This window comes from Lissotriton helveticus, chromosome 1_1, assembly GCF_964261635.1.
Source record: "Lissotriton helveticus chromosome 1_1, aLisHel1.1, whole genome shotgun sequence".
NCBI lineage: Eukaryota > Metazoa > Chordata > Amphibia > Caudata > Salamandridae > Lissotriton > Lissotriton helveticus.
In genome coordinates, this window is record NC_136057.1 from 1,795,900,849 (window position 1) to 1,795,915,497 (window position 14,649).

Sequence of the window (14,649 nt, forward strand, 5' to 3'; positions counted from 1 at the left end):
GCATAACGCCTCCAGCGCTGGGCCCAGAGTCTCCCACTCGGTCACTCGGATTTAGCTGCCATTACTGATGGAATAGGAAAAGATCTCCAGGGCAGTAGAGATAAGGAGGCTAACAGTGATCTTGTAGAGAACCCTGGTCCCATATCTCCCCAGACTCCGGATCCTGCCGGTGCAAACTTTTTTTCTGTATCCGATGGGTCTATATCCAGCACGAAAAATGATATTATCAGCTCAAGTGAAAGCAGCATGTCCAACGATCATGAATCTGACCCCACGGCCACTACAAGAACTATCCAGCAGAAATAAAAACACGACGCAAAAGGCGCAACCAGCTTAAGTGGGACTACTCCGATTCCATTGAGGGATCCTCCATTCTTCGGCATGAGGAGAGCACGCAATTCACTACCGAACATCTGTCCGAACCCTCTTTGGCCTCTATACTGAACTCTATAAAACAGTTCCAAGAGGAAGCTCGATCAGACAACCTCGCCGCCAAGAGGGCCGCCAAAAAACTCCAAGGTGGCATCAGGAAGCTAAACAAGATCTGTTCGGACATCGGCGACTGGGTCTCAATGGTTGAAGCACGGACTGAGATCTTGGAGTCAGAAGTAGCTAATGTGAAAGACCAGGGAGCCTCTCATGCGGCTTGCCTAACAGATCTAATGGCTAAAATGGAAGAGCAAGAAAACAGGCAACGGAGGAATAACCTAAGGCTATTGGGGATTACTGAAGGCGTCGAAGGGGACGACCCCAGAGGGTTCATAGTTGGCCTTCCCCGCGCAGACCAATTGGAACTGGGACAAAGAGGTTTAAAGGGCACATCCCTTTCCCTTTAATATAAAGCAGAGGCGAGATGGCAGTAGCCTTAGCAGCGAGAAACCCAGGCTTTTTAAAGTTTTTTTTTTTTTTTGGGAACTTTCTTTTGAGGCAATTGGTGTATGATCAGGCCAGGCAGAACTCCCAAAAAGAAGCCGATGAATTTAAATTCTTTGTCAAGTCTGTTTTTAAATTCTTTGTCAAGTCTGATTTTTGCCACGCAACTGTAGAACGCAGGTGGAGAATTCGCCAACTGATGTCTCCTCTCCAACAGCAAGGCGCCCAAGTGTACCTAATGAATCCAGCTAGACTGAAAGTCCTATTTGACGGCTCGCCCCGGGTCTTCTTGTCGGAAATCGAGGCTGGAGAGCATTTAAAAGATATCACGGGGAGAAAAAGACTGAACTAACCTGAGACTTCTATCCTTGGCCAATAGATTAAGTCTTGCAGGAGCTGTGTTATTTCTTCTCTCCTTTTTTTTAGGTCTCGCCTGTCGATGCGCATGCGCATCGAGCAAGCGAGACTATAGGGGCTCATCGACTCTTTATCTAACTTGCAAGGAATCGTGGCGATTCCTTGCAGTGCCCGTGACTTTTAAGCTCAATGCGCATGTGCATTGAGCTTAAAAGCGCGTGCACAGCCGCCCGCATTCCTCCGACACCTTTGAAGTGAAGCTTAGCTTCACTTCAAAGGCCCGGCTTCTTCACACCCACATGCCGCTCTGCCCCGCTCCGCCCCCTCCCCTGAGTCATCCTGCCTGCCCCTTCCCGCCGTGTCGCATTTCTCCTCCCCCCTCCCCTCTCTTCCCTCCGTCTTGTTTATTTTACCCGCTCTGGCCCCTCGCATTTCTCCTCCCCCCTCCCCTCTCTTCCCTCCGTCTTGTTTCGCATGTACCCCCTCCTTTATCCCAATCCCTCTCAGCAGTTTCCCTTTTAGCAGCTCTCGTCTTTACTCGCACCCGCCTCCCACACCGCGGACGCTTCCATCTCGCGTGCACCTACTCCCTTCTTCCATTTCCTTTTAGCAGTTTTATTTCCACCAGCTCCCCTGTCTTTACTTGCACCCGCCTCCCACACAGCGGACGCTACCATCTCGCATGCACCTACTCCCTTCTTCCATTTCATTTTAGCAGTTTTATTTCCACCAGCTGCCCTGTCTTTACTTGCACCCGCCTCCCACACAGCGGACGCTTCCACCCGCCCACTGCCCCTGCGTCCATCCAGACAGAGGCCATTTACACCCGCTGCCACCGTTTTAGCACTGTCAAAGTTTAAATATTTTAAAGTCTTAAAATAAACATTTATTTAAAGACGCATTTTAGACGAGAGCGTGTGAGTGTATATGTGCGTGAGCATGCCTCAGTGCCTTTAGTTGCACCCACCTCCCACACATCTGACGCTTCCACCCGCCCACTGCCCCGTTTACTTTGTGTACTCCCCCACAGAGGACATGCCCACCCACTGCCACCGTCTTAGCAATGTAAAAGTTTGCATTTATTAAAGGGCTAAAATAAATTTTTAATTAAAGTCGCATGACAGACAAGAGAGTGTTTGTATATATGTGCGGGAGCATGTGTCCATGCCTTTATTTGAACCCGCCTCCCACACAACGTACGCTTCACATGCCCACTAACCACGTTTAGTATGTGTACTCCCACACAGAGGGCATTCCCACATGCTGCCACCGTATTAGCACTTTAAAATGTTGCATTTTTTGAAGGATTAAAATAAATGTTTCATTAAAGTCGCTTCACAGACAAGAGCGTGTGCGTGTATATGTGCGGGAGCATGCCTCCATGCATGTGTGTTTGAGTGTGAATATGTGTAGGTATGTAGGAGTGCCTGCATATGTGTGCTTGTTTATGTGTGTGTAAATTGCTAATGCCCTATATGTTTGTGCATGCTTTTTTTGTGTGTATATTTATGTGCGTGTGTAAGTTTGTATGTGCTGGTCGCTGCATGCATGTGTAGTTGCATACATCAGTGTATACGGCTGCAAGTGGATGGGTTTCCAAAGGTGTGCCTGGTCTGTGTTTGCACGTTTTTTTTTCATCTGTGCTTGCGCGTTTGTATGTCTCTGTGCATCGGTGAATTTAGAAGTTTTATTTAATTGCAATTAAGTCTCTGGGGTGGATGAAATTTTTTTTTTTTTTACTAAAACCGAGAGGTGTGACAATAACTAACGGCGCATAATGAAGAACCCAATGCAGGGAAATCTCTACAAGCTTTAAAAGTTTACACTAAATTAATACATCTAATTATTTTGCTACGTATTTTGAGACAAATATAACATCTATCCCTTCTTACATGCAAACCACCAACATTTCACTTGGTAGCGAAACAAACGTACCGAAACAAACGTACAAGATTGAAGGGATTCAACCTATAACCTGTAAAGATCGCTTTTCAGGATACAGCCTGGAATTATTTCGCACTACTCCTTTACATTTGTGTACAAGTACACAAGGGAAGCACAGTTCATTTTCATACATGCCCAATTATATTACATGTGGTTTGAAAACTCAACAGGGCCTAGTATGCTTGTTCCACAATATATAGAGCGCGTGCATTAAGGAATTCTGTTTGCGAGGTGCAAGGTAATTTTCAAAAAACAAGCGCTTTTATTACATTAAGTATTTACTGAAGGGAAAAACATTTGCGTGGTTGTGCATTTTGTTACAGAAATACCGGTTCTACACTCTGTTGGTACACATCTGTGTCGTTTTTTTTCATTTTCTCTGCTACAATTATTAATTAGCAAGTGTTACTTTGGAACCGACAACTGGCGCCACTGGGGACAAGGCAGACAGAGCCATTCTTATGGGGGTACCCCCTCCCTTCTCCCTTAGCAGCATGTGCATCCGCCTTCTCCAGCTCTTCTGCTTGAAACAGACAACAGGCGCCAGTGGGCAACAACATAGACAGAGGCATCCTGCTTGACGATGGGTTTGTCAATTACGTGTTAACACTAAACCGACCCGAGGAGCCAGGAGAGCACAAGCTCTCTCTCTACACATCGCTCTCTCTAACTCTCTCTCCACACACCTCTCTCTCTCTCTTTCTCTACACACCTCTCTCTCTCTCTATATGCATCTCTCTCTCTCTATATGCATATCTTTCTCTCTCTACACACCTCGCGTACTCTTACTATCTCTCTCTCTCTCTCTCTACACACCTCTCTCGCACTCTCTCTCTCTACACAACTTTTATTTAAGTATTATTATTATTATTTTAAAAAAAGCCATTGTTATTTGTAATATCAATATATCCAAGTCTCACATAAATACAACACATATTGCATTACAAATACTATAGGTGTCACATTTGCTATTGGCATTGTGAATGACAAAGCTATTAATTTTGCTATTATTTTTATAATTGTATGGCTAGTGTTGACTAGACTTTGAAGCGCTAGAAGGCCTGCTTTGCACTACTTGGGAACCCAAGGCTCGAGTAACCAGACTTTTGTTGTTTTTCTTCCCGGGGATTGGGTTGCAGCGTGTGAGGTGGGACGCCAAAGAATGAGGAGCTTTCTCGTGTTCAACCACTCCGCTCTGCGAGTTTTAACTGCATCAGTGACTGGAGAAGCCTCGCCCGCGGTCTGAGTCAAAATAAACATCGCCCTTTCACTTTCCTATATTATATTTTGTTAAAAAAGCGTCCATACACGGTTTGCAAACTTCTCACAATTTCCGGTCTCCTTCCCATGCCCCAAATAAAACACAGGGAAACTGTGCTGTTCGTCATTGCAGAACGTTTTATCAACAATAAGTTTTTATATGTATCCAACCAGAGACATTCATATAATACCACTGAGTGCCACATAACTACACCATATAATTACACTCTCCTCAATGCAACATACACTCCACACAATACCACTCAGTGCCACATCATTATTTACAACATAATTACACTGCACTCAATGCAACATACACTCCAAATACCACTCAGTGCTGATCTGCTGCTCTCTTCCATCCCACCTCCTCTTTAACTCCCTGTTCTCTTCTCCTGTGCTGATCTGCTGCTCTCTTTCACCCTGCATCCTTCTTTAACTCCCTGTTCTTTTCTCCCGTGCTGATCTGCTGATCTGCTGCTCTTTTACCCCGCCCCTTTTTCAAATCCCTGTTCTCTTCTCCTGTGGTGATCTGCTGTTATCTTCCACCCGCCTCCTTCTTTAACTCCCTGTTCTATTCTCCTGTGCTGATCTGCTGCTCTCTTCCACCCCACCGCCTTCTTTAACTCCCTTTTCTCTTCTCCTGTGCTGATCTGCTGCTCTCTTCCACCTGCCTCCTTCTTTAACTCCCAGTTCTCTTCTCCTGGGCCGATCTGCTGTTCTCTTCCACCCGCATCCTTATTTAACTCCCTGTTCTCTTGTCCTGTGCTGATCTGCTGCTCTCTTCCACCCTGCATCCATCTTTAACTCCCTGTTCTTTTCTCCCGGGGCTGATCTGCTGCTCTCTTCCACCCCGCCCCCTTCTCCAACTCCCTGTTCTTTTCTTCTGTGCAGATCTGCTGCTCTCTTCCACATGTATCCTTCTCCTACCGCACACACACATACATACAACCACGCACACACACACATACAACCACGCACACACACACATAACCACACAAACACACACAACCACACCACGCACACAACCACACAAAAAAAACAACCACACAAAAAACCAACCACACACACAACCGCACACCGCACACACACAACCGCACACAACCACACACACACACACACACACACCACACACCACACACATCAATCTGTCGCCCTCACTCTATCTATCTATATGTCGCACTCACTCTATCGATCGCACTCACTCTATCTATTGCCCACACTCTATCGCCCTCACTCTGTATCTATTTATCAATATATCGATCTATTTGCCTCACTCTATCGCCCTCACTCTAGTTATCTATCTCTCTCTCTATATCTATCTATATATTTCTATCTATCTATCTATCACCCTCACTCTATCTATTTATCTATCTATCTATTGCCCTCACTCTATCTATCGCACCACCACAGCATCACTCAGGGAAATGCAATAGGTCTCGCAGCATTAGAGTTTGTGCTTTTAGAATTGTTTATGGGTTTTTTTTTAAAATCTTTAGCATTTTTGTTTCCTGTAGGCAATGCTAAAGAATTACAAAGAAAAAAAAGCCATAAACAAATCTAAAAGCTCTAACTCAAATGCTCCGAGACCTATTGCACTGTGTGAGGGTGAGGGGTTGAGGGTGAATGCAATAGGTCTCGCATTAGGAAAGTTTGACCTATTGGTATTGTAAATGACACATTTTGTATTTATGTGGCATTGCCTACAGGAAACAAAAATGCTAAAGATTTAAAAAAAAAACCCATAAACAATTCTAAAAGCACAAACTGTAATGCTGCGAGACCTATTGCATTTCCAATGCTTGTTTTTCCGTGTTGTTACTCTACTTTTTCTCGCAAAACCATGAAAACAAGACTTTTTTTTCTTTTCCTATATTATTGTATACAGGCGGGTTAGACTTCTAGAAATATGCCGACTTACATCTAAGGTTCTAGTGGCCTGGTGACTGGAACTCACACATGCTTACCATCATTCAGGGATTCTCTGACTGCTCTTTTGTGGGGGGGGGGGGGCAGGGAGGGAAGGGTGCGCAAAAGGATTGCAGTTGGGGAAAAGGTGATGTTTTCTTTCGAATTTTTGGAGGGCTTTCCTTCTGGAATGGGACACAGGAAATCTAGTACAAATGATGTAAAAATAACAGGGAGTAAGGTGAAAACCAGGAATGTACGAGTGGGTGCAGAGGGAGAGAGAGGGGGCGGGGTGGGGAGGGGAGAGGGAAGGAGGGGGAAAAGAAAAGAGAAAACATTAATTGCTTAGTTGATTCTAGAAGCACGATCTCTACAATCTGTAAGTTTACTGCCGAAAAAGCTTGGGTTATTACACAGGGTCAAGTTATCCAGGCTAGAAAATGAGTATGTTGAACAAACTCAGAATTGTATCAGTGAACATCTGTAGTCTAAATGACTCCATAAAACGACAAAAAGTAGCACAGGTCACTGGGTGCCGACATTGTCTGCCTCCAGGAGACACATATCGAAGGAGCACAGAAATATTTGTTGAATTCACTGGGGTACAAAGTTGTTGGGGCAACCTCACAAGGGGCTACGGTCAAGGGAGCTGGGATTATAGCTTCGAAGAAACTACCTTTAAAAGTCAATAGAGTAAAATCTGATTCTCTTGGGAGATGGGTGATTGCAGGATGCTCTCTTCCCCCAAACTTTGCTTTTACTACATGCTCTATTTACTGAAGCAACCTAGACGACCCGGGGATAATCAATTGGTTAAATGAGGAATTAGTACATTGGCCACTCCCTATAATACTTTGTGGCGTTTTAAATCTAAACCTGCCTAGCACCTGGAAATCCGATGCATTTTGGAAGTATAAAGGCAGGAAACCAAAGGTCTTCCAGGCTGTGCTCAATTTAATAAATACCCATGGGTTAAAGGATGTATGGGCCAATTTAAAACACGAACAAGATGGTTTTACCTGTTTCTCAGCTCCTCATCTTTCTCTGGCAAGGCTTGATTACTTCTTGGTTTCTTCTTCTCTGTCCCAAGTCTGCTTCATTGATACGGCACCCCGATGCTTGTCAGATCACAACCCACTTATTTTAAAAAGGGATGGGGGTATAGAGGACCAAGCTTGGATTGGAGTTTTGAAAAAGCGCTCTTATATCACCGCAACTACCGGGAGCACATGCATGGTTGGATTCGAGTGTTCTTAAAGATAAACATCGGGTCAGCCCCGACAATGGTTATGTGGGATACATTAAAGGCAGGAATAAGGGGGGAGACGCTGCAGTTCTCCATTAGGAGGACAAAAGAGAGGAAGCGCAGGTTCAGGTTATCTGTTTGCAAGACACAATGATAAAAGCAGAAAAGAAACTAATACAGGCCGTTCAGTCAGGAGTAGAAATTGAAGCCGCACAAACGGCGGTAGCCGCTGCCTAAGCTGAGATCAGGACTATATTCGCGGACAGAGTAGAGGCGAAATGGGCCTCCGCTCGAGAAAAGCTATAGGAGTGCAGTGAGCTTATCGGCCATCAACTTGCCATCTCTACTAGACAACAGGCAACTACTAATGCAATTTCTTCAATCCAAATAATCTCAGAAGGGGTTACCAATGACCCAGATAAAATACAGGAGGCTTTTCGGGAATTTTATGAAACTTTATACAGAAGAGTATACTAGGACCCCAGAGATTAGAGGAATAGAAATTGCTGAATACTTTGAGACAATACCGCTGGTTGAACCTAACACCAAGAGTCGTGACCAAATGGAACTCCCTCCAACTTGGGAAGAAATCGCAACTGCACTTGCAAGCCTGCTGGATGACAAAGCCCCTGGCATTGATTGCATTCCAGTACAGTTCTATAAAATCTTCTCCCAGCAAATTAAAGATCTTTTTGCGGAAGTGGTAATTTCCATTTTTATATATCACTACTAGGGGAGAGTGCTAGGGGCTGTCTCTGGAGGCAGCTGGAATTTGGCTACTACAAGTGGGTCAGATTTAAGACTCTGAAGAACGCATACAGGGTTTTCTCCAATATACGCAGATTATTTGGACTGGGCAGACTAAACCACTATACCCCAATAACAATACTAATCTACCACTTATTTTTTTTAAAACATACCTCCGAAAGTGGTATAGAGCTGGTATCTCAAAATTGGGGGATCTGGTGACTCCAGATGTGTTCGGCCTTTTAGTGACCTCAAAGCCTGCTACAATTTGAATAATAATCAGACCTTCTTGTATCATGCCATTAAAGACTTTCTGACACATAAATCGGGAAGACTAGCAGGTTTTTCAAAGATAGATCTTATAGATAAACTGCAGGGGTTAAGACCACCCCGGATCGGATACATCTACACAATATTAAACAACCAAATGCCCGATGTTCTAGGAAAGATAGACAAAAAGTGACAGCAGAAACTGAATTTAATTTAATTTAATTTTGCCATTTATAAAGCGCGAACGAATACCCGTAGGCGTCTCGGCGCTAGACAATTCACATAACTTCAGCTAGATATTAATGGCTCGATTTTTAATAGGTATTACTGATTAAAAAAGCCAAGTGCCCCCCTAACGCCTTCTGTCTTACATTAAGCTTTACACAAAGCCATCTGCTGTCAGCCAAACTACAAGCGCAATTTTATAAGACCGGATTCTTCCTGCATATAACTCCCAGTAAAATCGCTACATGGGGAACTGGTAGTGGAATAATGTGTCCTAGATGCTCTAAGTTTTCTGCAGACTCGTTGCACATGTACGCTACATGCCCAAAATTAGAACCTTTATTGGACAAAGTGCAGCAGTTCCTGGGTCGAGTTTTATTATTAGACATCCAACTCACCACAACTAATATCCTGCTGGGGTTTTACGAAACGAATAATAGGAAGACTGGGGGAGCTTTAATGTTTGTTGCAATGACTATCCTCAGGATTTGTTTTGCCTCGCACTGGAAAGATCCGAGTCCTCCCTCATTTGCCAAATGGCGGGCCTGGTTGTTGGCCACTTGTAAATTGGAGAGTGCTATCTGTGCTAAACAAGCATTTGCAATGCAATAGGTCTCGCATTAATTAAGTTTGAGCTATTGGCATTGCTAAATCTTGCAACACCAATTGCAACAAAAGTCTATAAATTGGAGGCCAAAAAATGTGTATTTATTTTTGTAGCAATGGTGGCATGCTGCGCTTTAGATTAATATGTTTAAAAGTAAAGTGTGCCATACTGCGATTGCTACAATAGTTAATTGTGGATGCGTTAACAATTGATGTGTTCACTGATCGCTGGTGGTGTGTGTGCCTGGTGGAAGTGTGCACTGCCGGCTGGTGGTGTGTGTGCCTTGTGGAAGCGTGTACTGATGGCTGGTGGTGTGTGTGCCTGGTGAAAGCGTGCACTGACGGCTGGTGGTGTGTGTGCCTGGTGAAAGCGTGCACTGACAGCTGGTGGTGTGTGTGTGGCTGGTGAAAGCGTGCACTGACGTCTGGTGGTGTGTGCCTGGTGGAAGCGTGCACTGACGGCTGGTGGTGTGTGCCCGGTGAAAGGTGCACTGACGGTGTGGTTGTGTGTGCGGTTGTGTGTGTGTGTGGTTGTGTGTGTGTGTGGTTGTGTGTGTGTGTGGTTGTATGTGTGTGTGGTTGTATGTGTGTGTGGTTGTATGTGTGTGTGGTTGTATGTGTGGTTGTGCGTGTGCTTGTGCGTGTGCTTGTGCGTGTGGTTGTGTGTGTGTGGTTTTGTGTGTGTGGTTTTGTGTGTGTGGTTGTGCGTGAGGTTGTGGTTGTGTGTGTGCCTGTGGTTGTGTGTGTGTGTGTGTGTGTGTGTGGTTGGGTGTGGTTGTGTGTGTGGTTGTGTGTGGGTGTGTGTGTAGGACTGAGCAATAAAAATTATGTAATATTTGACACTGTGTGATTCCGGCTTGGGAGCCAGCTCGAGTGCCAAAGTGTCACGAGCACTTTTTCGCTTAGAGCGTGGACAACCGAAGAAAAGGTGAAAAAGCAAAAGGCGCTATATTCAAAATACACATAAACATCGTTACGAGGCGTGAACTTAGCGGTGCATTGTTGTTTACATGTAAAAACTGTATTCTAAAAATATACGTTTAACTATTGCAACACTTTCTTTTTTATGATTGGGATGAAAATGTGTTTTCTTACTGTTTTTTAACTGCGCAGTTTAGTGAAATGACACAAAAAAAGAGGTGCAATGCACGACAAAATGCAACAGGGTATCTGCGTCCCAGAGGGATTTCTTTCAATCTTAAATTCAGACGCACTTTTTAAACTGGGTTTATTAGCAAAGAATTATAAACAAATAAACAGTGATAGAAAACTTATGGAATGTGTGGAACTTCCAAGTATTACGTGATCGTCTGGTTATATTAAATCAACATTTTGTACGAAAATATATATATATATATATATATATATATATATATATTCAGGGGAACGAGTCGCTCAAGAAATGTATTTACCCTACTGTTTGCGGTCGTTTTTATTTATTTCATCTTTGCGAATTAAGAGACCATTAACGTGTGTGTGTGTGTGTGTGTGTGTGTGTGTGTATATATATATATATATATATATATATATATATATATATATATATATATATATATATGTATGTATGTGTGTGTATATATATATATATATATATATATATATATATATATTTGTTCTTACTTGCACAATAAATAAAGCCAATGCGCGCACAGAAGTCTCTCTTTTACATCGAGATAAGTGTACCATCGGTATCGGAGACCTGGCTGAGATGACTTAATAGCCCAAAGAGAAAATTACTGTTATTAAATTTTCAAAACATATAACTGTAGTGTAGTTCCTATATTCCCAATAGGCTCTGCGCATTGGAATAACATAAACAGCAGTTTAGATGTAGGACTGAGGTCATCGAGGTCTCTACTGACTATGTTAGACTTAATTAGGTTTGCCAGCTAGCTCAGAGGTCACTAGAAACTTTCTCGAATGAACAAGGAGGTTTTAACTTCCCTGAATAGACAAGAAGGGATTAGTTTCTGGCAACCGCATAAACATGACAACTTTGCTCCCTCAGAATAAAGAGTATATCTCTAGAGCCGTGTGAAAACAATAGGCAACTATTTCACTCAGTCAATCGTGTGTACTTAGTTGCACCAGAGTGCAGAGAAAATAGAGCGACGGGAGTTTTCAATAAAAGGTGTTATTTATTGAGCAGTCTTCTTTCTCATGCAAGAGAAATGAATTGCCACAGTTGCAATACTTATCATGAAGTAAAGTGCGTACAGTAAAAGGAGTATTATGAAATAATACTGTAAAAGCATTGATATGGTTTCTTAGCCATATGATACTTTAAAATGGATAAAATATATACATACATAAAAACATTGACTAACGTACTCAACTGGTGCTTCTAAGATACGCCTACCCCGGTGTACCTGACCTAAGCCTAATACATAGGAAGGAGTAAGTAAGTTGCAGTTTAAGTTAAGTTGGTTTTTTGCCAAGAATCTGAATCAAGAATTCTCTTTAAGGGTTTAGTCAGCTCCGTACCTTGGTTCTAGAATGTAGGAGGTCTTGTATCTCTCTCTCAGGACTCGATCTCCCAGCAACCCACAAGGGTGACTGGAAACACCGGAGCTGTATTTCTCGGCAAGAGAAAAGACAGCGTCTCTCTGTGCGTCAAGGGAGGGTCGGCTTCCTTCGGCTCTCGCATCAGCTGGGCGTCGGGCAAGTAGATAGCCGCTCTGCTCCAAACCACCGTGTGTTTGCTTAAGGCAACGTTGGTATATTTATACCTGAAAGGTGCCGTGTTTGACGTAAGGTTGGACATAAGACGTCACTAAGAACTAACAGTTCTTTCTGGACTCCAGGAGTTCTTGTGCAAATCAAAACAAAAGCAGGGGGAATTCCCGGGCTGCTGGAGGCTTGGTTTGTTTAAAGAACACGTTGTGCTTTCTAGGAGTCTATGGGAGTAGCCTTGCCGTATTTGGACTGCATGGGCTATGCCTGAATATGGACATGATTCTTATGCCTTTATAAGGGTATGTTTTGTTATAACCGCATGAATCGGGGATATCTAATTAGGGTCCTAGATAGATTCAAAACACCCACTCCACGTATTATGTCAATCATTACTAAATACAAAGCAATAGTAAACATATAACGATGCATGTGTTTTCCAACCCACCCCAAAATACATAAATTGCATTTGAAATGGTGTATGGCGTATACACGAAAATGAGTATTATACTGTACGTATTTCAAGCAGTTGTATCATTCAGATAATGCATATATAAATATTGGCTGAATGAATTGCGAAAATTACACATGAAATGGCTCTAAATACAGAAAAGAAGGTCGAGACCATTTCATCACATATTTATACAATACTGTACATGTGCTAGAGGCTGAGGTACAATATTGTCTCTAGTATCTCTAAAAATAGAAGCTCTGTTCTCTAAGAATAGTTCTACTTTAAGCAGATTACCGTGTGCCAAAAAAAAGTAAATATTTTGGAATTGTTATGTTATGTTATGTTAGGGTGATTTATTGTGCGCACAGATACTCCAGCCAAGGAGCGTCCCGGCGCAAGGACAAGGCAGAACATAACACAACAGAAAATAAAAACAGAACAACTAAAACAGGAAAGTTTTTATCGCCCTCCGAAAAGTCAAAAGGTCCTCCATCAGACGAATTTCAACAGGGAGGGAGTTCCAGGCTGATGCAGCCATGACCCTGAAAGAACGGCCTCCCATACGGCTGAGCCTGAATCTGGGGACCACTGCAAGGGCCAAACCCTGGGAACGGAGACTGCGGGTGGGGACATAAAAGGAAAGGCAGCTCGACAAAATTTCCGGGCCGATACCTCTCAGAATCTTAAAAGCAAGACACAAGATCTTAAAGAGAATGCGCTTCCTAACCGGAAGCCAATGTAAAGAGCGAAGGACACCTGCCACAGAACTGAATCTGGGCAGGCCAACAATCGCTCTCGCCGCGGCATTCTGAACCCGTTGCAAACGGGTTAGTTCGGCCTGGTTAGCCCCAGCCAGGAGAGAACTGGCATAATCCAGGCGAGAGATGACAGTAGCCTGGATCACCAGTTGCCTGGTTGGGGCATCAAAGAACTTGAGTACTGGTCTCAAGCCCCTTAGAAGTCCAAAACAACAGGCCGCAGTCTTTTGTGTGTGCCCTACAAAGGAGAGGCCGGCATCCAACCATACCCCGAGATTTTTCACCTCCGACACCGGAGTCGGAGTAGGTCCCAGCTCTGAAGGCCACCATTGGTCGCCCCACAGCTCCACTCCCTTACCGACGACCATCACCTCCGTCTTTGTGGCATTAAGCTGAAGGCAGTTGCCTGTCAGCCAGCTAGCCACCGCCTTCAGTCCAGACTGAAACCTGGGGGCCGCAGTTTCCGCGTCCCCGCTGAGAGTAACCGCCAGCTGTGTGTCGTCGGCATATGAGACCAAAGTTAGGCCCCACTGCCTAGCGACATCAGCCAGCGGTCTCACGTAGAGATTGAACAACGTGGGACTCAGCGAGGACCCTTGCGGAACCCCCATGGGGTTTCGCTCTCAGGGGAAAAAATAGTTCCAAATGTTTTTCAGTAGTTCTGTTTATCTAAACTGAAGGCCGAATTCAGAGTTCAGGGAACGCTGTGTGCTCGTTGTTTTAAAAGTTATTCTTTTTGTTCAGGGGAGAACATCATATCAGACAGGCTTGCGAAAAATTGGTCTACAACATCACGTGAAAGTTCGACCAAGTTCGAAAATGCTGAAATTGTGCATATGTGAGAATCATTGTCATCATCGATGTCTGGATCAGCAATGCTCACAGAAGGTTGTACCTGTTTGGTGCTGCTTTCCTCTCGTACTCCACCGTCACCTAATTGTAATGGTGAAGTCTCAACGAATGCCGTCATCAGAATAGGTAGCCGCTGGGGACAACACGTTGCATGAGTCGTTACTGGACCTAGCAAAGTATCGATATCAATTGGTACTGCTGATGGTAGTGTAAGACAGATGTCTAACACGCCTTCTTCTCCGCATAGCAGACATCGAAGCACAGGTAAGATGCAATCTTGCCAGATTAGTCTGAATGAAAGAAACCAGGTTGCACTAAGATCTTAGCCGGGCCAATCCGAGCACTTTAGTGATGCGGTCTCGGTAGCGTATTGCTAGGATCGTTTCTTCCATTGTAGCTGGAGTTCGGTCTGTGGCTTGGCTTGCCATATCGGAGCAGAAGGATCAAAAATAAAATTCCTGCTACGAGTCCCAAAAGAA

The 14,649-nt window shown here is 44.0% G+C and overlaps 1 protein-coding gene across 1 annotated transcript in view; it reads left to right on the forward strand.

Moving 5' to 3' along the window:
• The window catches only part of LOC144765468 (lethal(3)malignant brain tumor-like protein 2), an 80,251-nt gene that overhangs the window by 46,280 nt on the left and 19,322 nt on the right, over window positions 1–14,649 (forward strand). The gene's annotated exons all lie outside the window — the stretch shown is intronic.